The following is a 21,309-nucleotide window of genomic DNA, read 5'->3' as shown; positions in this document are numbered from 1 at the left end:
TCCAGTTACATCGAGTTTATACTCCCTTGACAAAGACATCAAATGATGTTTCGTCTTTCTGCCCACTTTTTTTCTCACGAAAACGTAGAGGCCACGCCTTCTTCAGTGCTTGTACACTGGTACCATCGATAAGTCTGACAACACCCTTCTTTCAGCAGATGCTCTATGATATCATGGTGGAATTAGGCCATATGTGAACAATGAAGCTTTAACATACCCTTTCCCTAAAATGATTGAGCTGTTGCATATATCAGTGTGTGCAATAAGGTATACAGTGTCGAGATAGTTTGCTGGGCCTTACCACCTTGGTGAGAGCTTGCTGGGACCTGAGGTGTACATATGCCTTGAGCGGCCAGCAAAGTTGTGCTTGCTAAGGCAGCACTTATACTAAAATTGGATCGATACAGAGAAGATTAGCATGGCCCCTGCGAAAGGATGACACGCAAATCCGTGAAGCGCTCCATATTTATGCAGCTGTGATCAAGGCCTGCTTCACAGGTCTAAAAGCATCCCCTCCTGCCACTCTTTATTTTCGTTTGTGTTCTCTTCCAAAGCAGGAAAATTCTGTCAAGTCCTTCACTGCCTCAAGATCTCCATAGGATCAACTCCTCCTGCTGCATATCGTGTCCAGTTACATCGAGTTTATACTCCCTTGACAAAGACATCAAAGGATGTTTCGTCTTTCTGCCAACTTTTTTTCTCACGAAAACGTAGAGGCCACGCCTTCTTCAGTGCTTGTACACTGGTACCATCGATAAGTCTGACAACACCCTTCTTTCAGCAGATGCTCTATGATATCATGTTGGAATTAGGCCATATGTGAACAATGAAGCTTTAACATACCCTTTCCCTAAAATTATTGAGCTGTTGCATATATCAGTGTGTGAAATAAGGTATATAGTGGCGAGATAGTTTGCTGGGCCTTACCACCTTGGTGAGAGCTTATTGGGACCTGAGGGGTATATATGCCTTGAGCGGCCAGCAAACTTGTGCTTGCTAAGGCAGCACATATACTAAAATTGGATCGATACAGAGAAGATTAGCATGGCCCCTGCGAAAGGATGACACGCAAATCCGTGAAGCGCTCCATATTTATGCAGCTGTGATCAAGGCCTGCTTCACAGGTCTAAAAGCATCCCCTCCTGCCACTCTTTATTTTCGTTTGTGTTCTCTTCCAAATCAGGAAAATTCTGTCAAGTTCTTCACTGCCTCAAGATCTCCATAGGATCAACTCCTCCTGCTGCATATCGTGTCCAGTTACATCGAGTTTATACTCCCTTGACAAAGACATCAAATGATGTTTCGTCTTTCTGCCCACTTTTTTTTCTCACGAAAACGTAGAGGCCACGCCTTCTTCAGTGCTTGTACACTGGTACCATCGATAAGTCTGACAACACCCTTCTTTCAGCAGATGCTCTATGATATCATGGTGGAATTAGGCCATATGTGAACAATGAAGCTTTAACATACCCTTTCCCTAAAATGATTGAGCTGTTGCATATATCAGTGTGTGCAATAAGGTATACAGTGGCGAGATAGTTTGCTGGGCCTTACCACCTTGGTGAGAGCTTGCTGGGACCTGAGGTGTACATATGCCTTGAGTGGCCAGCAAAGTTGTGCTTGCTAAGGCAGCACATATACTAAAATTGGATCGATACAGAGAAGATTAGCATGGCCCCTGCGAAAAGGATGACACGCAAATCCGTGAAGCGCTCCATATTTATGCAGCTGTGATCAAGGCCTGCTTCACAGGTCTAAAAGCATCCCCTCCTGCCACTCTTTATTTTCGTTTGTGTTCTCTTCCAAATCAGGAAAATTCTGTCAAGTTCTTCACTGCCTCAAGATCTCCATAGGATCAACTCCTCCTGCTGCATATCGTGTCCAGTTACATCGAGTTTATACTCCCTTGACAAAGACATCAAATGATGTTTCGTCTTTCTGCCCACTTTTTTTCTCACGAAAACGTAGAGGCCACGCCTTCTTCAGTGCTTGTACACTGGTACCATCGATAAGTCTGACAACACCCTTCTTTCAGCAGATGCTCTATGATATCATGGTGGAATTAGGCCATATGTGAACAATGAAGCTTTAACATACCCTTTCCCTAAAATGATTGAGCTGTTGCATATATCAGTGTGTGCAATAAGGTATACAGTGGCGAGATAGTTTGCTGGGCCTTACCACCTTGGTGAGAGCTTGCTGGGACCTGAGGTGTACATATGCCTTGAGCGGCCAGCAAAGTTGTGCTTGCTAAGGCAGCACATATACTAAAATTGGATCGATACAGAGAAGATTAGCATGGCCCCTGCGAAAGGATGACACGCAAATCCGTGAAGCGCTCCATATTTATGCAGCTGTGATCAAGGCCTGCTTCACAGGTCTAAAAGCATCCCCTCCTGCCACTCTTTATTTTCGTTTGTGTTCTCTTCCAAATCAGGAAAATTCTGTCAAGTTCTTCACTGCCTCAAGATCTCCATAGGATCAACTCCTCCTGCTGCATATCGTGTCCAGTTACATCGAGTTTATACTCCCTTGACAAAGACATCAAAGGATGTTTCGTCTTTCTGCCCACTTTTTTTTCTCACGAAAACGTAGAGGCCACGCCTTCTTCAGTGCTTGTACACTGGTACCATCGATAAGTCTGACAACACCCTTCTTTCAGCAGATGCTCTATGATATCATGGTGGAATTAGGCCATATGTGAACAATGAAGCTTTAACATACCCTTTCCCTAAAATGATTGAGCTGTTGCATATATCAGTGTGTGCAATAAGGTATACAGTGTCGAGATAGTTTGCTGGGCCTTACCACCTTGGTGAGAGCTTGCTGGGACTTGAGGTGTACATATGCCTTGAGCGGCCAGCAAAGTTGTGCTTGCTAAGGCAGCACATATACTAAAATTGGATTGATACAGAGAAGATTAGCATGGCCCCTGCGAAAGGATGACACGCAAATCCGTGAAGCGCTCCATATTTATGCAGCTGTGATCAAGGCCTGCTTCACAGGTCTAAAAGCATCCCCTCCTGCCACTCTTTATTTTCGTTTGTGTTCTCTTCCAAATCAGGAAAATTCTGTCAAGTCCTTCACTGCCTCAAGATCTCCATAGGATCAACTCCTCCTGCTGCATATCGTGTCCAGTTACATCGAGTTTATACTCCCTTGACAAAGACATCAAAGGATGTTTCGTCTTTCTGCCAACTTTTTTTCTCACGAAAACGTAGAGGCCACGCCTTCTTCAGTGCTTGTACACTGGTACCATCGATAAGTCTGACAACACCCTTCTTTCAGCAGATGCTCTATGATATCATGGTGGAATTAGGCCATATATGAACAATGAAGCTTTAACATACCCTTTCCCTAAAATGATTGAGCTGTTGCATATATCAGTGTGTGCAATAAGGTATACAGTGTCGAGATAGTTTGCTGGGCCTTACCACCTTGGTGAGAGCTTGCTGGGACCTGAGGTGTACATATGCCTTGAGCGGCCAGCAAACTTGTGCTTGCTAAGGCAGCACATATACTAAAATTGGATCTATACAGAGAAGATTAGAATGGCCACAGCGAAAGGATGACACGCAAATCCGTGAAGCGCTCCATATTTATGCAGCTGTGATCAAGGCCTGCTTCACAGGTCTAAAAGCATCCCCTCCTGCCACTCTTTATTTTCGTTTGTGTTCTCTTCCAAATCAGGAAAATTCTGTCAAGTTCTTCACTGCCTCAAGATCTCCATAGGATCAACTCCTCCTGCTGCATATCGTGTCCAGTTACATCGAGTTTATACTCCCTTGACAAAGACATCAAATGATGTTTCGTCTTTCTGCCCACTTTTTTTCTCACGAAAATGTAGAGGCCACGCCTTCTTCAGTGCTTGTACACTGGTACCATCGATAAGTCTGACAACACCCTTCTTTCAGCAGATGCTCTATGATATCATGGTGGAATTAGGCCATATGTGAACAATGAAGCTTTAACATACCCTTTCCCTAAAATGATTGAGCTGTTGCATATATCAGTGTGTGCAATAAGGTATACAGTGTCGAGATAGTTTGCTGGGCCTTACCACCTTGGTGAGAGCTTGCTGGGACCTGAGGTGTACATATGCCTTGAGCGGCCAGCAAAGTTGTGCTTGCTAAGGCAGCACATATACTAAAATTGGATCGATACAGAGAAGATTAGCATGGCCCCTGCGAAAGGATGACACGCAAATCCGTGAAGCGCTCCATATTTATGCAGCTGTGATCAAGGCCTGCTTCACAGGTCTAAAAGCATCCCCTCCTGCCACTCTTTATTTTCGTTTGTGTTCTCTTCCAAATCAGGAAAATTCTGTCAAGTCCTTCACTGCCTCAAGATCTCCATAGGATCAACTCCTCCTGCTGCATATCGTGTCCAGTTACATCGAGTTTATACTCCCTTGACAAAGACATCAAAGGATGTTTCGTCTTTCTGCCAACTTTTTTTCTCACGAAAACGTAGAGGCCACGCCTTCTTCAGTGCTTGTACACTGGTACCATCGATAAGTCTGACAACACCCTTCTTTCAGCAGATGCTCTATGATATCATGGTGGAATTAGGCCATATATGAACAATGAAGCTTTAACATACCCTTTCCCTAAAATGATTGAGCTGTTGCATATATCAGTGTGTGCAATAAGGTATACAGTGTCGAGATAGTTTGCTGGGCCTTACCACCTTGGTGAGAGCTTGCTGGGACCTGAGGTGTACATATGCCTTGAGCGGCCAGCAAACTTGTGCTTGCTAAGGCAGCACATATACTAAAATTGGATCTATACAGAGAAGATTAGCATGGCCCCTGCGAAAGGATGACACGCAAATCCGTGAAGCGCTCCATATTTATGCAGCTGTGATCAAGGCCTGCTTCACAGGTCTAAAAGCATCCCCTCCTGCCACTCTTTATTTTCGTTTGTGTTCTCTTCCAAATCAGGAAAATTCTGTCAAGTCCTTCACTGCCTCAAGATCTCCATAGGATCAACTCCTCCTGCTGCATATCGTGTCCAGTTACATCGAGTTTATACTCCCTTGACAAAGACATCAAAGGATGTTTCGTCTTTCTGCCAACTTTTTTTCTCACGAAAACGTAGAGGCCACGCCTTCTTCAGTGCTTGTACACTGGTACCATCGATAAGTCTGACAACACCCTTCTTTCAGCAGATGCTCTATGATATCATGGTGGAATTAGGCCATATATGAACAATGAAGCTTTAACATACCCTTTCCCTAAAATGATTGAGCTGTTGCATATATCAGTGTGTGCAATAAGGTATACAGTGTCGAGATAGTTTGCTGGGCCTTACCACCTTGGTGAGAGCTTGCTGGGACCTGAGGTGTACATATGCCTTGAGCGGCCAGCAAACTTGTGCTTGCTAAGGCAGCACATATACTAAAATTGGATCTATACAGAGAAGATTAGAATGGCCACAGCGAAAGGATGACACGCAAATCCGTGAAGCGCTCCATATTTATGCAGCTGTGATCAAGGCCTGCTTCACAGGTCTAAAAGCATCCCCTCCTGCCACTCTTTATTTTCGTTTGTGTTCTCTTCCAAATCAGGAAAATTCTGTCAAGTTCTTCACTGCCTCAAGATCTCCATAGGATCAACTCCTCCTGCTGCATATCGTGTCCAGTTACATCGAGTTTATACTCCCTTGACAAAGACATCAAATGATGTTTCGTCTTTCTGCCCACTTTTTTTCTCACGAAAATGTAGAGGCCACGCCTTCTTCAGTGCTTGTACACTGGTACCATCGATAAGTCTGACAACACCCTTCTTTCAGCAGATGCTCTATGATATCATGGTGGAATTAGGCCATATGTGAACAATGAAGCTTTAACATACCCTTTCCCTAAAATGATTGAGCTGTTGCATATATCAGTGTGTGCAATAAGGTATACAGTGTCGAGATAGTTTGCTGGGCCTTACCACCTTGGTGAGAGCTTGCTGGGACCTGAGGTGTACATATGCCTTGAGCGGCCAGCAAAGTTGTGCTTGCTAAGGCAGCACTTATACTAAAATTGGATCGATACAGAGAAGATTAGCATGGCCCCTGCGAAAGGATGACACGCAAATCCGTGAAGCGCTCCATATTTATGCAGCTGTGATCAAGGCCTGCTTCACAGGTCTAAAAGCATCCCCTCCTGCCACTCTTTATTTTCGTTTGTGTTCTCTTCCAAAGCAGGAAAATTCTGTCAAGTCCTTCACTGCCTCAAGATCTCCATAGGATCAACTCCTCCTGCTGCATATCGTGTCCAGTTACATCGAGTTTATACTCCCTTGACAAAGACATCAAAGGATGTTTCGTCTTTCTGCCAACTTTTTTTCTCACGAAAACGTAGAGGCCACGCCTTCTTCAGTGCTTGTACACTGGTACCATCGATAAGTCTGACAACACCCTTCTTTCAGCAGATGCTCTATGATATCATGTTGGAATTAGGCCATATGTGAACAATGAAGCTTTAACATACCCTTTCCCTAAAATTATTGAGCTGTTGCATATATCAGTGTGTGAAATAAGGTATATAGTGGCGAGATAGTTTGCTGGGCCTTACCACCTTGGTGAGAGCTTATTGGGACCTGAGGGGTATATATGCCTTGAGCGGCCAGCAAACTTGTGCTTGCTAAGGCAGCACATATACTAAAATTGGATCGATACAGAGAAGATTAGCATGGCCCCTGCGAAAGGATGACACGCAAATCCGTGAAGCGCTCCATATTTATGCAGCTGTGATCAAGGCCTGCTTCACAGGTCTAAAAGCATCCCCTCCTGCCACTCTTTATTTTCGTTTGTGTTCTCTTCCAAATCAGGAAAATTCTGTCAAGTTCTTCACTGCCTCAAGATCTCCATAGGATCAACTCCTCCTGCTGCATATCGTGTCCAGTTACATCGAGTTTATACTCCCTTGACAAAGACATCAAATGATGTTTCGTCTTTCTGCCCACTTTTTTTTCTCACGAAAACGTAGAGGCCACGCCTTCTTCAGTGCTTGTACACTGGTACCATCGATAAGTCTGACAACACCCTTCTTTCAGCAGATGCTCTATGATATCATGGTGGAATTAGGCCATATGTGAACAATGAAGCTTTAACATACCCTTTCCCTAAAATGATTGAGCTGTTGCATATATCAGTGTGTGCAATAAGGTATACAGTGGCGAGATAGTTTGCTGGGCCTTACCACCTTGGTGAGAGCTTGCTGGGACCTGAGGTGTACATATGCCTTGAGTGGCCAGCAAAGTTGTGCTTGCTAAGGCAGCACATATACTAAAATTGGATCGATACAGAGAAGATTAGCATGGCCCCTGCGAAAAGGATGACACGCAAATCCGTGAAGCGCTCCATATTTATGCAGCTGTGATCAAGGCCTGCTTCACAGGTCTAAAAGCATCCCCTCCTGCCACTCTTTATTTTCGTTTGTGTTCTCTTCCAAATCAGGAAAATTCTGTCAAGTTCTTCACTGCCTCAAGATCTCCATAGGATCAACTCCTCCTGCTGCATATCGTGTCCAGTTACATCGAGTTTATACTCCCTTGACAAAGACATCAAATGATGTTTCGTCTTTCTGCCCACTTTTTTTCTCACGAAAACGTAGAGGCCACGCCTTCTTCAGTGCTTGTACACTGGTACCATCGATAAGTCTGACAACACCCTTCTTTCAGCAGATGCTCTATGATATCATGGTGGAATTAGGCCATATGTGAACAATGAAGCTTTAACATACCCTTTCCCTAAAATGATTGAGCTGTTGCATATATCAGTGTGTGCAATAAGGTATACAGTGGCGAGATAGTTTGCTGGGCCTTACCACCTTGGTGAGAGCTTGCTGGGACCTGAGGTGTACATATGCCTTGAGCGGCCAGCAAAGTTGTGCTTGCTAAGGCAGCACATATACTAAAATTGGATCGATACAGAGAAGATTAGCATGGCCCCTGCGAAAGGATGACACGCAAATCCGTGAAGCGCTCCATATTTATGCAGCTGTGATCAAGGCCTGCTTCACAGGTCTAAAAGCATCCCCTCCTGCCACTCTTTATTTTCGTTTGTGTTCTCTTCCAAATCAGGAAAATTCTGTCAAGTTCTTCACTGCCTCAAGATCTCCATAGGATCAACTCCTCCTGCTGCATATCGTGTCCAGTTACATCGAGTTTATACTCCCTTGACAAAGACATCAAAGGATGTTTCGTCTTTCTGCCCACTTTTTTTTCTCACGAAAACGTAGAGGCCACGCCTTCTTCAGTGCTTGTACACTGGTACCATCGATAAGTCTGACAACACCCTTCTTTCAGCAGATGCTCTATGATATCATGGTGGAATTAGGCCATATGTGAACAATGAAGCTTTAACATACCCTTTCCCTAAAATGATTGAGCTGTTGCATATATCAGTGTGTGCAATAAGGTATACAGTGTCGAGATAGTTTGCTGGGCCTTACCACCTTGGTGAGAGCTTGCTGGGACTTGAGGTGTACATATGCCTTGAGCGGCCAGCAAAGTTGTGCTTGCTAAGGCAGCACATATACTAAAATTGGATTGATACAGAGAAGATTAGCATGGCCCCTGCGAAAGGATGACACGCAAATCCGTGAAGCGCTCCATATTTATGCAGCTGTGATCAAGGCCTGCTTCACAGGTCTAAAAGCATCCCCTCCTGCCACTCTTTATTTTCGTTTGTGTTCTCTTCCAAATCAGGAAAATTCTGTCAAGTCCTTCACTGCCTCAAGATCTCCATAGGATCAACTCCTCCTGCTGCATATCGTGTCCAGTTACATCGAGTTTATACTCCCTTGACAAAGACATCAAAGGATGTTTCGTCTTTCTGCCAACTTTTTTTCTCACGAAAACGTAGAGGCCACGCCTTCTTCAGTGCTTGTACACTGGTACCATCGATAAGTCTGACAACACCCTTCTTTCAGCAGATGCTCTATGATATCATGGTGGAATTAGGCCATATATGAACAATGAAGCTTTAACATACCCTTTCCCTAAAATGATTGAGCTGTTGCATATATCAGTGTGTGCAATAAGGTATACAGTGTCGAGATAGTTTGCTGGGCCTTACCACCTTGGTGAGAGCTTGCTGGGACCTGAGGTGTACATATGCCTTGAGCGGCCAGCAAACTTGTGCTTGCTAAGGCAGCACATATACTAAAATTGGATCTATACAGAGAAGATTAGAATGGCCACAGCGAAAGGATGACACGCAAATCCGTGAAGCGCTCCATATTTATGCAGCTGTGATCAAGGCCTGCTTCACAGGTCTAAAAGCATCCCCTCCTGCCACTCTTTATTTTCGTTTGTGTTCTCTTCCAAATCAGGAAAATTCTGTCAAGTTCTTCACTGCCTCAAGATCTCCATAGGATCAACTCCTCCTGCTGCATATCGTGTCCAGTTACATCGAGTTTATACTCCCTTGACAAAGACATCAAATGATGTTTCGTCTTTCTGCCCACTTTTTTTCTCACGAAAATGTAGAGGCCACGCCTTCTTCAGTGCTTGTACACTGGTACCATCGATAAGTCTGACAACACCCTTCTTTCAGCAGATGCTCTATGATATCATGGTGGAATTAGGCCATATGTGAACAATGAAGCTTTAACATACCCTTTCCCTAAAATGATTGAGCTGTTGCATATATCAGTGTGTGCAATAAGGTATACAGTGTCGAGATAGTTTGCTGGGCCTTACCACCTTGGTGAGAGCTTGCTGGGACCTGAGGTGTACATATGCCTTGAGCGGCCAGCAAAGTTGTGCTTGCTAAGGCAGCACATATACTAAAATTGGATCGATACAGAGAAGATTAGCATGGCCCCTGCGAAAGGATGACACGCAAATCCGTGAAGCGCTCCATATTTATGCAGCTGTGATCAAGGCCTGCTTCCCAGGTCTAAAAGCATCCCCTCCTGCCACTCTTTATTTTCGTTTGTGTTCTCTTCCAAAGCAGGAAAATTCTGTCAAGTCCTTCACTGCCTCAAGATCTCCATAGGATCAACTCCTCCTGCTGCATATCGTGTCCAGTTACATCGAGTTTATACTCCCTTGACAAAGACATCAAAGGATGTTTCGTCTTTCTGCCAACTTTTTTTCTCACGAAAACGTAGAGGCCACGCCTTCTTCAGTGCTTGTACACTGGTACCATCGATAAGTCTGACAACACCCTTCTTTCAGCAGATGCTCTATGATATCATGTTGGAATTAGGCCATATGTGAACAATGAAGCTTTAACATACCCTTTCCCTAAAATTATTGAGCTGTTGCATATATCAGTGTGTGCAATAAGGTATATAGTGGCGAGATAGTTTGCTGGGCCTTACCACCTTGGTGAGAGCTTATTGGGACCTGAGGGGTATATATGCCTTGAGCGGCCAGCAAACTTGTGCTTGCTAAGGCAGCACATATACTAAAATTGGATCGATACAGAGAAGATTAGCATGGCCCCTGCGAAAGGATGACACGCAAATCCGTGAAGCGCTCCATATTTATGCAGCTGTGATCAAGGCCTGCTTCACAGGTCTAAAAGCATCCCCTCCTGCCACTCTTTATTTTCGTTTGTGTTCTCTTCCAAATCAGGAAAATTCTGTCAAGTTCTTCACTGCCTCAAGATCTCCATAGGATCAACTCCTCCTGCTGCATATCGTGTCCAGTTACATCGAGTTTATACTCCCTTGACAAAGACATCAAATGATGTTTCGTCTTTCTGCCCACTTTTTTTCTCACGAAAACGTAGAGGCCACGCCTTCTTCAGTGCTTGTACACTGGTACCATCGATAAGTCTGACAACACCCTTCTTTCAGCAGATGCTCTATGATATCATGGTGGAATTAGGCCATATGTGAACAATGAAGCTTTAACATACCCTTTCCCTAAAATGATTGAGCTGTTGCATATATCAGTGTGTGCAATAAGGTATACAGTGGCGAGATAGTTTGCTGGGCCTTACCACCTTGGTGAGAGCTTGCTGGGACCTGAGGTGTACATATGCCTTGAGCGGCCAGCAAAGTTGTGCTTGCTAAGGCAGCACATATACTAAAATTGGATCGATACAGAGAAGATTAGCATGGCCCCTGCGAAAGGATGACACGCAAATCCGTGAAGCGCTCCATATTTATGCAGCTGTGATCAAGGCCTGCTTCACAGGTCTAAAAGCATCCCCTCCTGCCACTCTTTATTTTCGTTTGTGTTCTCTTCCAAATCAGGAAAATTCTGTCAAGTTCTTCACTGCCTCAAGATCTCCATAGGATCAACTCCTCCTGCTGCATATCGTGTCCAGTTACATCGAGTTTATACTCCCTTGACAAAGACATCAAAGGATGTTTCGTCTTTCTGCCCACTTTTTTTTCTCACGAAAACGTAGAGGCCACGCCTTCTTCAGTGCTTGTACACTGGTACCATCGATAAGTCTGACAACACCCTTCTTTCAGCAGATGCTCTATGATATCATGGTGGAATTAGGCCATATGTGAACAATGAAGCTTTAACATACCCTTTCCCTAAAATGATTGAGCTGTTGCATATATCAGTGTGTGCAATAAGGTATACAGTGTCGAGATAGTTTGCTGGGCCTTACCACCTTGGTGAGAGCTTGCTGGGACTTGAGGTGTACATATGCCTTGAGCGGCCAGCAAAGTTGTGCTTGCTAAGGCAGCACATATACTAAAATTGGATTGATACAGAGAAGATTAGCATGGCCCCTGCAAAAGGATGACACGCAAATCCGTGAAGCGCTCCATATTTATGCAGCTGTGATCAAGGCCTGCTTCACAGGTCTAAAAGCATCCCCTCCTGCCACTCTTTATTTTCGTTTGTGTTCTCTTCCAAAGCAGGAAAATTCTGTCAAGTCCTTCACTGCCTCAAGATCTCCATAGGATCAACTCCTCCTGCTGCATATCGTGTCCAGTTACATCGAGTTTATACTCCCTTGACAAAGACATCAAAGGATGTTTCGTCTTTCTGCCAACTTTTTTTCTCACGAAAACGTAGAGGCCACGCCTTCTTCAGTGCTTGTACACTGGTACCATCGATAAGTCTGACAACACCCTTCTTTCAGCAGATGCTCTATGATATCATGGTGGAATTAGGCCATATGTGAACAATGAAGCTTTAACATACCCTTTCCCTAAAATTATTGAGCTGTTGCATATATCAGTGTGTGCAATAAGGTATACAGTGTCGAGATAGTTTGCTGGGCCTTACCACCTTGGTGAGAGCTTGCTGGGACCTGAGGTGTACATATGCCTTGAGCGGCCAGCAAAGTTGTGCTTGCTAAGGCAGCACATATACTAAAATTGGATCGATACAGAGAAGATTAGCATGGCCCCTCCGAAAGGATGACACGCAAATCCGTGAAGCGCTCCATATTTATGCAACTGTGATCAAGGCCTGCTTCACAGGTCTAAAAGCATCCCCTCCTGCCACTCTTTATTTTCGTTTGTGTTCTCTTCCAAATCAGGAAAATTCTGTCAAGTTCTTCACTGCCTCAAGATCTCCATAGGATCAACTCCTCCTGCTGCATATCGTGTCCAGTTACATCGAGTTTATACTCCCTTGACAAAGACATCAAAGGATGTTTCGTCTTTCTGCCAACTTTTTTTCTCATGAAAACGTAGAGGCCACGCCTTCTTCAGTGCTTGTACACTGGTACCATCGATAAGTCTGACAACACCCTTCTTTCAGCAGATGCTCTATGATATCATGGTGGAATTAGGCCATATGTGAACAATGAAGCTTTAACATACCCTTTCCCTAAAATGATTGAGCTGTTGCATATATCAGTGTGTGCAATAAGGTATACAGTGTCGAGATAGTTTGCTGGGCCTTACCACCTTGGTGAGAGCTTATTGGGACCTGAGGGGTATATATGCCTTGAGCGGCCAGCAAACTTGTGCTTGCTAAGGCAGCACATATACTAAAATTGGATCGATACAGAGAAGATTAGCATGGCCCCTGCGAAAGGATGACATGCAAATCCGTGAAGCGCTCCATATTTATGCAGCTGTGATCAAGGCCTGCTTCACAGGTCTAAAAGCATCCCCTCCTGCCACTCTTTATTTTCGTTTGTGTTCTCTTCCAAATCAGGAAAATTCTGTCAAGTCCTTCACTGCCTCAAGATCTCCATAGGATCAACTCCTCCTGCTGCAGATTGTGTCCAGTTACATCGAGTTTATACTCCCTTGACAAAGACATCAAAGGATGTTTCGTCTTTCTGCCAACTTGTTTCTCACGAAAACGTAGAGGCCACGCCTTCTTCAGTGCTTGTACACTGTTACCATCGATAAGTCTGGCAACACCCTTCTTTCAGCAGATGCTCTAAGATATCATGGTGGAATTAGGCCATATGTCAACAAGGAAGCTTTAACATACCCTTTCCCTAAAATTATTGAGCTGTTGCATATATCAGTGTGTGCAATAAGGTATACAGTGTCGAGATAGTTTGCTGGGCCTTACCACCTTGGTGAGAGCTTGCTGGGACCTGAGGTGTACATATGCCTTGAGCGGCCAGCAAAGTTGTGCTTGCTAAGGCAGCACATATACCAAAATTGGATCGATACAGAGAAGATTAGCATGGCCCCTGCGAAAGGATGACACGCAAATCCGTGAAGCGCTCCATATTTATGCAGCTGTGATCAAGGCCTGCTTCACAGGTCTAAAAGCATCCCCTCCTGCCACTCTTTATTTTCGTTTGTGTTCTCTTCCAAATCAGGAAAATTCTGTCAAGTCCTTCACTGCCTCAAGATCTCCATAGGATCAACTCCTCCTGCTGCATATCGTGTCCAGTTACATCGAGTTTATACTCCCTTGACAAAGACATCAAAGGATGTTTCGTCTTTCTGCCAACTTTTTTTCTCACGAAAATGTAGAGGCCACGCCTTCTTCAGTGCTTGTACACTGGTACCATCGATAAGTCTGACAACACCCTTCTTTCAGCAGATGCTCTATGATATCATGGTGGAATTAGGCCATATATGAACAATGAAGCTTTAACATACCCTTTCCCTAAAATTATTGAGCTGTTGCATATATCAGTGTGTGCAATAAGGTATACAGTGTCGAGATAGTTTGCTGGGCCTTACCACCTTGGTGAGAGCTTGCTGGGTTCCTGAGGTGTACATATGCCTTGAGCGGCCAGCAAACTTGTGCTTGCTAAGGCAGCACATATACTAAAATTGGATCTATACAGAGAAGATTAGAATGGCCACAGCGAAAGGATGACACGCAAATCCGTGAAGCGCTCCATATTTATGCAGCTGTGATCAAGGCCTGCTTCACAGGTCTAAAAGCATCCCCTCCTGCCACTCTTTATTTTCGTTTGTGTTCTCTTCCAAATCAGGAAAATTCTGTCAAGTTCTTCACTGCCTCAAGATCTCCATAGGATCAACTCCTCCTGCTGCATATCGTGTCCAGTTACATCGAGTTTATACTCCCTTGACAAAGACATCAAATGATGTTTCGTCTTTCTGCCCACTTTTTTTCTCACGAAAATGTAGAGGCCACGCCTTCTTCAGTGCTTGTACACTGGTACCATCGATAAGTCTGACAACACCCTTCTTTCAGCAGATGCTCTATGATATCATGGTGGAATTAGGCCATATGTGAACAATGAAGCTTTAACATACCCTTTCCCTAAAATGATTGAGCTGTTGCATATATCAGTGTGTGCAATAAGGTATACAGTGTCGAGATAGTTTGCTGGGCCTTACCACCTTGGTGAGAGCTTGCTGGGACCTGAGGTGTACATATGCCTTGAGCGGACAGCAAAGTTGTGCTTGCTAAGGCAGCACATATACTAAAATTGGATCGATACAGAGAAGATTAGCATGGCCCCTGCGAAAGGATGACACGCAAATCCGTGAAGCGCTCCATATTTATGCAGCTGTGATCAAGGCCTGCTTCACAGGTCTAAAAGCATCCCCTCCTGCCACTCTTTATTTTCGTTTGTGTTCTCTTCCAAAGCAGGAAAATTCTGTCAAGTCCTTCACTGCCTCAAGATCTCCATAGGATCAACTCCTCCTGCTGCATATCGTGTCCAGTTACATCGAGTTTATACTCCCTTGACAAAGACATCAAAGGATGTTTCGTCTTTCTGCCAACTTTTTTTCTCACGAAAACGTAGAGGCCACGCCTTCTTCAGTGCTTGTACACTGGTACCATCGATAAGTCTGACAACACCCTTCTTTCAGCAGATGCTCTATGATATCATGTTGGAATTAGGCCATATGTGAACAATGAAGCTTTAACATACCCTTTCCCTAAAATTATTGAGCTGTTGCATATATCAGTGTGTGCAATAAGGTATATAGTGGCGAGATAGTTTGCTGGGCCTTACCACCTTGGTGAGAGCTTATTGGGACCTGAGGGGTATATATGCCTTGAGCGGCCAGCAAACTTGTGCTTGCTAAGGCAGCACATATACTAAAATTGGATCGCTACAGAGAAGATTAGCATGGCCCCTGCGAAAGGATGACACGCAAATCCGTGAAGCGCTCCATATTTATGCAGCTGTGATCAAGGCCTGCTTCACAGGTCTAAAAGCATCCCCTCCTGCCACTCTTTATTTTCGTTTGTGTTCTCTTCCAAATCAGGAAAATTCTGTCAAGTTCTTCACTGCCTCAAGATCTCCATAGGATCAACTCCTCCTGCTGCATATCGTGTCCAGTTACATCGAGTTTATACTCCCTTGACAAAGACATCAAATGATGTTTCGTCTTTCTGCCCACTTTTTTTCTCACGAAAACGTAGAGGCCACGCCTTCTTCAGTGCTTGTACACTGGTACCATCGATAAGTCTGACAACACCCTTCTTTCAGCAGATGCTCTATGATATCATGGTGGAATTAGGCCATATGTGAACAATGAAGCTTTAACATACCCTTTCCCTAAAATGATTGAGCTGTTGCATATATCAGTGTGTGCAATAAGGTATACAGTGGCGAGATAGTTTGCTGGGCCTTACCACCTTGGTGAGAGCTTGCTGGGACCTGAGGTGTACATATGCCTTGAGCGGCCAGCAAAGTTGTGCTTGCTAAGGCAGCACATATACTAAAATTGGATCGATACAGAGAAGATTAGCATGGCCCCTGCGAAAGGATGACACGCAAATCCGTGAAGCGCTCCATATTTATGCAGCTGTGATCAAGGCCTGCTTCACAGGTCTAAAAGCATCCCCTCCTGCCACTCTTTATTTTCGTTTGTGTTCTCTTCCAAATCAGGAAAATTCTGTCAAGTTCTTCACTGCCTCAAGATCTCCATAGGATCAACTCCTCCTGCTGCATATCGTGTCCAGTTACATCGAGTTTATACTCCCTTGACAAAGACATCAAAGGATGTTTCGTCTTTCTGCCCACTTTTTTTTCTCACGAAAACGTAGAGGCCACGCCTTCTTCAGTGCTTGTACACTGGTACCATCGATAAGTCTGACAACACCCTTCTTTCAGCAGATGCTCTATGATATCATGGTGGAATTAGGCCATATGTGAACAATGAAGCTTTAACATACCCTTTCCCTAAAATGATTGAGCTGTTGCATATATCAGTGTGTGCAATAAGGTATACAGTGTCGAGATAGTTTGCTGGGCCTTACCACCTTGGTGAGAGCTTGCTGGGACTTGAGGTGTACATATGCCTTGAGCGGCCAGCAAAGTTGTGCTTGCTAAGGCAGCACATATACTAAAATTGGATCGATACAGAGAAGATTAGCATGGCCCCTGCGAAAGGATGACACGCAAATCCGTGAAGCGCTCCATATTTATGCAGCTGTGATCAAGGCCTGCTTCACAGGTCTAAAAGCATCCCCTCCTGCCACTCTTTATTTTCGTTTGTGTTCTCTTCCAAATCAGGAAAATTCTGTCAAGTCCTTCACTGCCTCAAGATCTCCATAGGATCAACTCCTCCTGCTGCAGATTGTGTCCAGTTACATCGAGTTTATACTCCCTTGACAAAGACATCAAAGGATGTTTCGTCTTTCTGCCAACTTGTTTCTCACGAAAACGTAGAGGCCACGCCTTCTTCAGTGCTTGTACACTGTTACCATCGATAAGTCTGGCAACACCCTTCTTTCAGCAGATGCTCTAAGATATCATGGTGGAATTAGGCCATATGTCAACAAGGAAGCTTTAACATACCCTTTCCCTAAAATGATTGAGCTGTTGCATATATCAGTGTGTGCAATAAGGTATACAGTGTCGAGATAGTTTGCTGGGCCTTACCACCTTGGTGAGAGCTTGCTGGGACCTGAGGTGTACATATGCCTTGAGCGGCCAGCAAAGTTGTGCTTGCTAAGGCAGCACATATACTAAAATTGGATCGATACAGAGAAGATTAGCATGGCCCCTCCGAAAGGATGACACGCAAATCCGTGAAGCGCTCCATATTTATGCAACTGTGATCAAGGCCTGCTTCACAGGTCTAAAAGCATCCCCTCCTGCCACTCTTTATTTTCGTTTGTGTTCTCTTCCAAATCAGGAAAATTCTGTCAAGTTCTTCACTGCCTCAAGATCTCCATAGGATCAACTCCTCCTGCTGCATATCGTGTCCAGTTACATCGAGTTTATACTCCCTTGACAAAGACATCAAAGGATGTTTCGTCTTTCTGCCCACTTTTTTTTCTCACGAAAACGTAGAGGCCACGCCTTCTTCAGTGCTTGTACACTGGTACCATCGATAAGTCTGACAACACCCTTCTTTCAGCAGATGCTCTATGATATCATGGTGGAATTAGGCCATATGTGAACAATGAAGCTTTAACATACCCTTTCCCTAAAATTATTGAGCTGTTGCATATATCAGTGTGTGCAATAAGGTATACAGTGTCGAGATAGTTTGCTGGGCCTTACCACCTTGGTGAGAGCTTGCTGGGACTTGAGGTGTACATATGCCTTGAGCGGCCAGCAAAGTTGTGCTTGCTAAGGCAGCACATATACTAAAATTGGATCGATACAGAGAAGATTAGCATGGCCCCTGCGAAAGGATGACACGCAAATCCGTGAAGCGCTCCATATTTATGCAGCTGTGATCAAGGCCTGCTTCACAGGTCTAAAAGCATCCCCTCCTGCCACTCTTTATTTTCGTTTGTGTTCTCTTCCAAATCAGGAAAATTCTGTCAAGTCCTTCACTGCCTCAAGATCTCCATAGGATCAACTCCTCCTGCTGCAGATTGTGTCCAGTTACATCGAGTTTATACTCCCTTGACAAAGACATCAAAGGATGTTTCGTCTTTCTGCCAACTTGTTTCTCACGAAAACGTAGAGGCCACGCCTTCTTCAGTGCTTGTACACTGTTACCATCGATAAGTCTGGCAACACCCTTCTTTCAGCAGATGCTCTAAGATATCATGGTGGAATTAGGCCATATGTCAACAAGGAAGCTTTAACATACCCTTTCCCTAAAATTATTGAGCTGTTGCATATATCAGTGTGTGCAATAAGGTATACAGTGTCGAGATAGTTTGCTGGGCCTTACCACCTTGGTGAGAGCTTGCTGGGACCTGAGGTGTACATATGCCTTGAGCGGCCAGCAAAGTTGTGCTTGCTAAGGCAGCACATATACTAAAATTGGATCGATACAGAGAAGATTAGCATGGCCCCTCCGAAAGGATGACACGCAAATCCGTGAAGCGCTCCATATTTATGCAACTGTGATCAAGGCCTGCTTCACAGGTCTAAAAGCATCCCCTCCTGCCACTCTTTATTTTTGTTTGTGTTCTCTTCCAAATCAGGAAAATTCTGTCAAGTTCTTCACTGCCTCAAGATCTCCATAGGATCAACTCCTCCTGCTGCATATCGTGTCCAGTTACATCGAGTTTATACTCCCTTGACAAAGACATCAAAGGATGTTTCGTCTTTCTGCCAACTTTTTTTCTCATGAAAACGTAGAGGCCACGCCTTCTTCAGTGCTTGTACACTGGTACCATCGATAAGTCTGACAACACCCTTCTTTCAGCAGATGCTCTATGATAACATGGTGGAATTAGGCCATATATGTACATTGAAGCTTTAACATACCCTTTCCCTAAAATTATTGAGCTGTTGCATATATCAGTGTGTGCAATAAGGTATACAGTGTCGAGATAGTTTGCTGGGCCTTACCACCTTGGTGAGAGCTTGCTGGGACCTGAGGTGTACATATGCCTTGAGCGGCCAGCAAACTTGTGCTTGCTAAGGCAGCACATATACTAAAATTGGATCTATACAGAGAAGATTAGCATGGCCACAGCGAAAGGATGACACGCAAATCCGTGAAGCGCTCCATATTTATGCAGCTGTGATCAAGGCCTGCTTCACAGGTCTAAAAGCATCCCCTCCTGCCACTCTTTATTTTCGTTTGTGTTCTCTTACAAATCAGGAAAATTCTGTCAAGTTCTTCACTGCCTCAAGATCTCCATAGGATCAACTCCTCCTGCTGCATATCGTGTCCAGTTACATCGAGTTTATACTCCCTTGACAAAGACATCAAATGATGTTTCGTCTTTCTGCCCACTTTTTTTCTCACGAAAATGTAGAGGCCACGCCTTCTTCAGTGCTTGTACACTGGTACCATCGATAAGTCTGACAACACGCTTCTTTCAGCAGATGCTCTATGATATCATGGTGGAATTAGGCCATATGTGAACAATGAAGCTTTAACATACCCTTTCCCTAAAATGATTGAGCTGTTGCATATATCAGTGTGTGCAATAAGGTATACAGTGTCGAGATAGTTTGCTGGGCCTTACCACCTTGGTGAGAGCTTGCTGGGACCTGAGGTGTACATATGCCTTGAGCGGCCAGCAAAGTTGTGCTTGCTAAGGCAGCACATATACCAAAATTGGATCGATACAGAGAAGATTAGCATGGCCCCTGCGAAAGGATGACATGCAAATCCGTGAAGCGCTCCATATTTATGCAGCTGTGATCAAGGCCTGCTTCACAGGTCTAAAAGCATCCCCTCCTGCCACTCTTTATTTTCGTTTGTGTTCTCTTCCAAATCAGGAAAATTCTGTCAAGTCCTTCACTGCCTCAAGATCTCCATAGGATCAACTCCTCCTGCTGCATATCGTGTCCAGTTACATCGAGTTTATACTCCCTTGACAAAGACATCAAAGGATGTTTCGTCTTTCTGCCAACTTTTTTTCTCACGAAAACGTAGAGGCCATGCCTTCTTCAGTGCTTGTACACTGGTACCATCGATAAGTCTGACAACACCCTTCTTTCAGCAGATGCTCTATGATATCATGTTGGAATTAGGCCATATATGTACAATGAAGCTTTAACATACCCTTTCCCTAAAATTATTGAGCTGTTGCATATATCAGTGTGTGCAATAAGGTATACAGTGTCGAGATAGTTTGCTGGGCCTTACCACCTTGGTGAGAGCTTGCTGGGACTTGAGGTGTACATATGCCTTGAGCGGCCAGCAAACTTGTGCTTGCTAAGGCAGCACATATACTAAAATTGGATCTATACAGAGAAGATTAGCATGGCCACAGCGAAAGGATGACACGCAAATCCGTGAAGCGCTCCATATTTATGCAGCTGTGATCAAGGCCTGCTTCACAGGTCTAAAAGCATCCCCTCCTGCCACTCTTTATTTTCGTTTGTGTTCTCTTCCAAATCAGGAAAATTCTGTCAAGTTCTTCACTGCCTCAAGATCTCCATAGGATCAACTCCTCCTGCTGCATATCGTGTCCAGTTACATCGAGTTTATACTCCCTTGACAAAGACATCAAATGATGTTTCGTCTTTCTGCCCACTTTTTTTCTCACGAAAATGTAGAGGCCACGCCTTCTTCAGTGCTTGTACACTGGTACCATCGATAAGTCTGACAACACCCTTCTTTCAGCAGATGCTCTATGATATCATGGTGGAATTAGGCCATATGTGAACAATGAAGCTTTAACATACCCTTTCCCTAAAATGATTGAGCTGTTGCATATATCAGTGTGTGCAATAAGGTATACAGTGTCGAGATAGTTTGCTGGGCCTTACCACCTTGGTGAGAGCTTGCTGGGACCTGAGGTGTACATATGCCTTGAGCGGCCAGCAAAGTTGTGCTTGCTAAGGCAGCACATATACCAAAATTGGATCGATACAGAGAAGATTAGCATGGCCCCTGCGAAAGGATGACACGCAAATCCGTGAAGCGCTCCATATTTATGCAGCTGTGATCAAGGCCTGCTTCACAGGTCTAAAAGCATCCCCTCCTGCCACTCTTTATTTTCGTTTGTGTTCTCTTCCAAATCAGGAAAATTCTGTCAAGTCCTTCACTGCCTCAAGATCTCCATAGGATCAACTCCTCCTGCTGCATATCGTGTCCAGTTACATCGAGTTT

The 21,309-nt window shown here is 44.4% G+C and overlaps 34 non-coding genes across 34 annotated transcripts; all 34 read left to right on the top strand.

Annotated features, from left to right (window-relative positions):
• Positions 1-363: 363 nt before the first annotated feature.
• LOC137085863 (U6 spliceosomal RNA) lies at positions 364-470 on the top strand. Its single transcript, XR_010907417.1, has one exon. It is a non-coding gene; the product is annotated as a U6 spliceosomal RNA (small nuclear RNA).
• Positions 471-989: 519 nt separating this feature from the next.
• On the top strand, positions 990-1,096 carry LOC137085665 (U6 spliceosomal RNA). The gene has a single exon (XR_010907228.1). It is a non-coding gene; the product is annotated as a U6 spliceosomal RNA (small nuclear RNA).
• A 520-nt stretch (positions 1,097-1,616) lies between these two features.
• Positions 1,617-1,724, top strand: LOC137085928 (U6 spliceosomal RNA). Its single transcript, XR_010907478.1, has one exon. It is a non-coding gene; the product is annotated as a U6 spliceosomal RNA (small nuclear RNA).
• Positions 1,725-2,243: 519 nt separating this feature from the next.
• On the top strand, positions 2,244-2,350 carry LOC137085664 (U6 spliceosomal RNA). Its single transcript, XR_010907227.1, has one exon. It is a non-coding gene; the product is annotated as a U6 spliceosomal RNA (small nuclear RNA).
• A 520-nt stretch (positions 2,351-2,870) lies between these two features.
• LOC137085887 (U6 spliceosomal RNA) lies at positions 2,871-2,977 on the top strand. Its single transcript, XR_010907440.1, has one exon. It is a non-coding gene; the product is annotated as a U6 spliceosomal RNA (small nuclear RNA).
• Positions 2,978-3,496: 519 nt separating this feature from the next.
• Positions 3,497-3,603, top strand: LOC137085494 (U6 spliceosomal RNA). The gene has a single exon (XR_010907081.1). It is a non-coding gene; the product is annotated as a U6 spliceosomal RNA (small nuclear RNA).
• Positions 3,604-4,122: 519 nt separating this feature from the next.
• Positions 4,123-4,229, top strand: LOC137085663 (U6 spliceosomal RNA). Its single transcript, XR_010907226.1, has one exon. It is a non-coding gene; the product is annotated as a U6 spliceosomal RNA (small nuclear RNA).
• Positions 4,230-4,748: 519 nt separating this feature from the next.
• Positions 4,749-4,855, top strand: LOC137085851 (U6 spliceosomal RNA). Its single transcript, XR_010907405.1, has one exon. It is a non-coding gene; the product is annotated as a U6 spliceosomal RNA (small nuclear RNA).
• A 519-nt stretch (positions 4,856-5,374) lies between these two features.
• On the top strand, positions 5,375-5,481 carry LOC137085493 (U6 spliceosomal RNA). The gene has a single exon (XR_010907080.1). It is a non-coding gene; the product is annotated as a U6 spliceosomal RNA (small nuclear RNA).
• A 519-nt stretch (positions 5,482-6,000) lies between these two features.
• LOC137085862 (U6 spliceosomal RNA) lies at positions 6,001-6,107 on the top strand. The gene has a single exon (XR_010907416.1). It is a non-coding gene; the product is annotated as a U6 spliceosomal RNA (small nuclear RNA).
• A 519-nt stretch (positions 6,108-6,626) lies between these two features.
• On the top strand, positions 6,627-6,733 carry LOC137085662 (U6 spliceosomal RNA). Its single transcript, XR_010907225.1, has one exon. It is a non-coding gene; the product is annotated as a U6 spliceosomal RNA (small nuclear RNA).
• Positions 6,734-7,253: 520 nt separating this feature from the next.
• On the top strand, positions 7,254-7,361 carry LOC137085927 (U6 spliceosomal RNA). The gene has a single exon (XR_010907477.1). It is a non-coding gene; the product is annotated as a U6 spliceosomal RNA (small nuclear RNA).
• A 519-nt stretch (positions 7,362-7,880) lies between these two features.
• LOC137085661 (U6 spliceosomal RNA) lies at positions 7,881-7,987 on the top strand. Its single transcript, XR_010907224.1, has one exon. It is a non-coding gene; the product is annotated as a U6 spliceosomal RNA (small nuclear RNA).
• Positions 7,988-8,507: 520 nt separating this feature from the next.
• On the top strand, positions 8,508-8,614 carry LOC137085886 (U6 spliceosomal RNA). Its single transcript, XR_010907439.1, has one exon. It is a non-coding gene; the product is annotated as a U6 spliceosomal RNA (small nuclear RNA).
• A 519-nt stretch (positions 8,615-9,133) lies between these two features.
• Positions 9,134-9,240, top strand: LOC137085492 (U6 spliceosomal RNA). Its single transcript, XR_010907079.1, has one exon. It is a non-coding gene; the product is annotated as a U6 spliceosomal RNA (small nuclear RNA).
• A 519-nt stretch (positions 9,241-9,759) lies between these two features.
• On the top strand, positions 9,760-9,866 carry LOC137085660 (U6 spliceosomal RNA). Its single transcript, XR_010907223.1, has one exon. It is a non-coding gene; the product is annotated as a U6 spliceosomal RNA (small nuclear RNA).
• A 519-nt stretch (positions 9,867-10,385) lies between these two features.
• Positions 10,386-10,492, top strand: LOC137085659 (U6 spliceosomal RNA). Its single transcript, XR_010907222.1, has one exon. It is a non-coding gene; the product is annotated as a U6 spliceosomal RNA (small nuclear RNA).
• A 519-nt stretch (positions 10,493-11,011) lies between these two features.
• On the top strand, positions 11,012-11,118 carry LOC137085658 (U6 spliceosomal RNA). Its single transcript, XR_010907221.1, has one exon. It is a non-coding gene; the product is annotated as a U6 spliceosomal RNA (small nuclear RNA).
• A 520-nt stretch (positions 11,119-11,638) lies between these two features.
• Positions 11,639-11,745, top strand: LOC137085857 (U6 spliceosomal RNA). The gene has a single exon (XR_010907411.1). It is a non-coding gene; the product is annotated as a U6 spliceosomal RNA (small nuclear RNA).
• Positions 11,746-12,264: 519 nt separating this feature from the next.
• LOC137085402 (U6 spliceosomal RNA) lies at positions 12,265-12,371 on the top strand. Its single transcript, XR_010906995.1, has one exon. It is a non-coding gene; the product is annotated as a U6 spliceosomal RNA (small nuclear RNA).
• Positions 12,372-12,890: 519 nt separating this feature from the next.
• Positions 12,891-12,997, top strand: LOC137085875 (U6 spliceosomal RNA). Its single transcript, XR_010907428.1, has one exon. It is a non-coding gene; the product is annotated as a U6 spliceosomal RNA (small nuclear RNA).
• A 518-nt stretch (positions 12,998-13,515) lies between these two features.
• On the top strand, positions 13,516-13,622 carry LOC137085907 (U6 spliceosomal RNA). The gene has a single exon (XR_010907458.1). It is a non-coding gene; the product is annotated as a U6 spliceosomal RNA (small nuclear RNA).
• A 520-nt stretch (positions 13,623-14,142) lies between these two features.
• LOC137085491 (U6 spliceosomal RNA) lies at positions 14,143-14,249 on the top strand. Its single transcript, XR_010907078.1, has one exon. It is a non-coding gene; the product is annotated as a U6 spliceosomal RNA (small nuclear RNA).
• A 519-nt stretch (positions 14,250-14,768) lies between these two features.
• On the top strand, positions 14,769-14,875 carry LOC137085657 (U6 spliceosomal RNA). The gene has a single exon (XR_010907220.1). It is a non-coding gene; the product is annotated as a U6 spliceosomal RNA (small nuclear RNA).
• A 519-nt stretch (positions 14,876-15,394) lies between these two features.
• Positions 15,395-15,501, top strand: LOC137085381 (U6 spliceosomal RNA). Its single transcript, XR_010906975.1, has one exon. It is a non-coding gene; the product is annotated as a U6 spliceosomal RNA (small nuclear RNA).
• A 519-nt stretch (positions 15,502-16,020) lies between these two features.
• On the top strand, positions 16,021-16,127 carry LOC137085656 (U6 spliceosomal RNA). Its single transcript, XR_010907219.1, has one exon. It is a non-coding gene; the product is annotated as a U6 spliceosomal RNA (small nuclear RNA).
• A 520-nt stretch (positions 16,128-16,647) lies between these two features.
• On the top strand, positions 16,648-16,754 carry LOC137085655 (U6 spliceosomal RNA). Its single transcript, XR_010907218.1, has one exon. It is a non-coding gene; the product is annotated as a U6 spliceosomal RNA (small nuclear RNA).
• A 518-nt stretch (positions 16,755-17,272) lies between these two features.
• Positions 17,273-17,379, top strand: LOC137085401 (U6 spliceosomal RNA). Its single transcript, XR_010906994.1, has one exon. It is a non-coding gene; the product is annotated as a U6 spliceosomal RNA (small nuclear RNA).
• Positions 17,380-17,899: 520 nt separating this feature from the next.
• LOC137085653 (U6 spliceosomal RNA) lies at positions 17,900-18,006 on the top strand. Its single transcript, XR_010907217.1, has one exon. It is a non-coding gene; the product is annotated as a U6 spliceosomal RNA (small nuclear RNA).
• Positions 18,007-18,524: 518 nt separating this feature from the next.
• On the top strand, positions 18,525-18,631 carry LOC137085400 (U6 spliceosomal RNA). The gene has a single exon (XR_010906993.1). It is a non-coding gene; the product is annotated as a U6 spliceosomal RNA (small nuclear RNA).
• Positions 18,632-19,150: 519 nt separating this feature from the next.
• On the top strand, positions 19,151-19,257 carry LOC137085450 (U6 spliceosomal RNA). The gene has a single exon (XR_010907039.1). It is a non-coding gene; the product is annotated as a U6 spliceosomal RNA (small nuclear RNA).
• A 519-nt stretch (positions 19,258-19,776) lies between these two features.
• Positions 19,777-19,883, top strand: LOC137085949 (U6 spliceosomal RNA). Its single transcript, XR_010907496.1, has one exon. It is a non-coding gene; the product is annotated as a U6 spliceosomal RNA (small nuclear RNA).
• A 519-nt stretch (positions 19,884-20,402) lies between these two features.
• On the top strand, positions 20,403-20,509 carry LOC137085449 (U6 spliceosomal RNA). The gene has a single exon (XR_010907038.1). It is a non-coding gene; the product is annotated as a U6 spliceosomal RNA (small nuclear RNA).
• A 519-nt stretch (positions 20,510-21,028) lies between these two features.
• On the top strand, positions 21,029-21,135 carry LOC137085906 (U6 spliceosomal RNA). The gene has a single exon (XR_010907457.1). It is a non-coding gene; the product is annotated as a U6 spliceosomal RNA (small nuclear RNA).
• Positions 21,136-21,309: the final 174 nt, after the last annotated feature.

This window comes from Pseudorasbora parva, chromosome 8 (genome assembly GCF_024679245.1).
Source record: "Pseudorasbora parva isolate DD20220531a chromosome 8, ASM2467924v1, whole genome shotgun sequence".
Taxonomy (NCBI): Eukaryota; Metazoa; Chordata; class Actinopteri; order Cypriniformes; family Gobionidae; genus Pseudorasbora; species Pseudorasbora parva.
The sequence above is the reverse complement of the archived record's forward strand: the minus strand, read 5'-3'. Positions and strand labels throughout refer to the sequence as shown.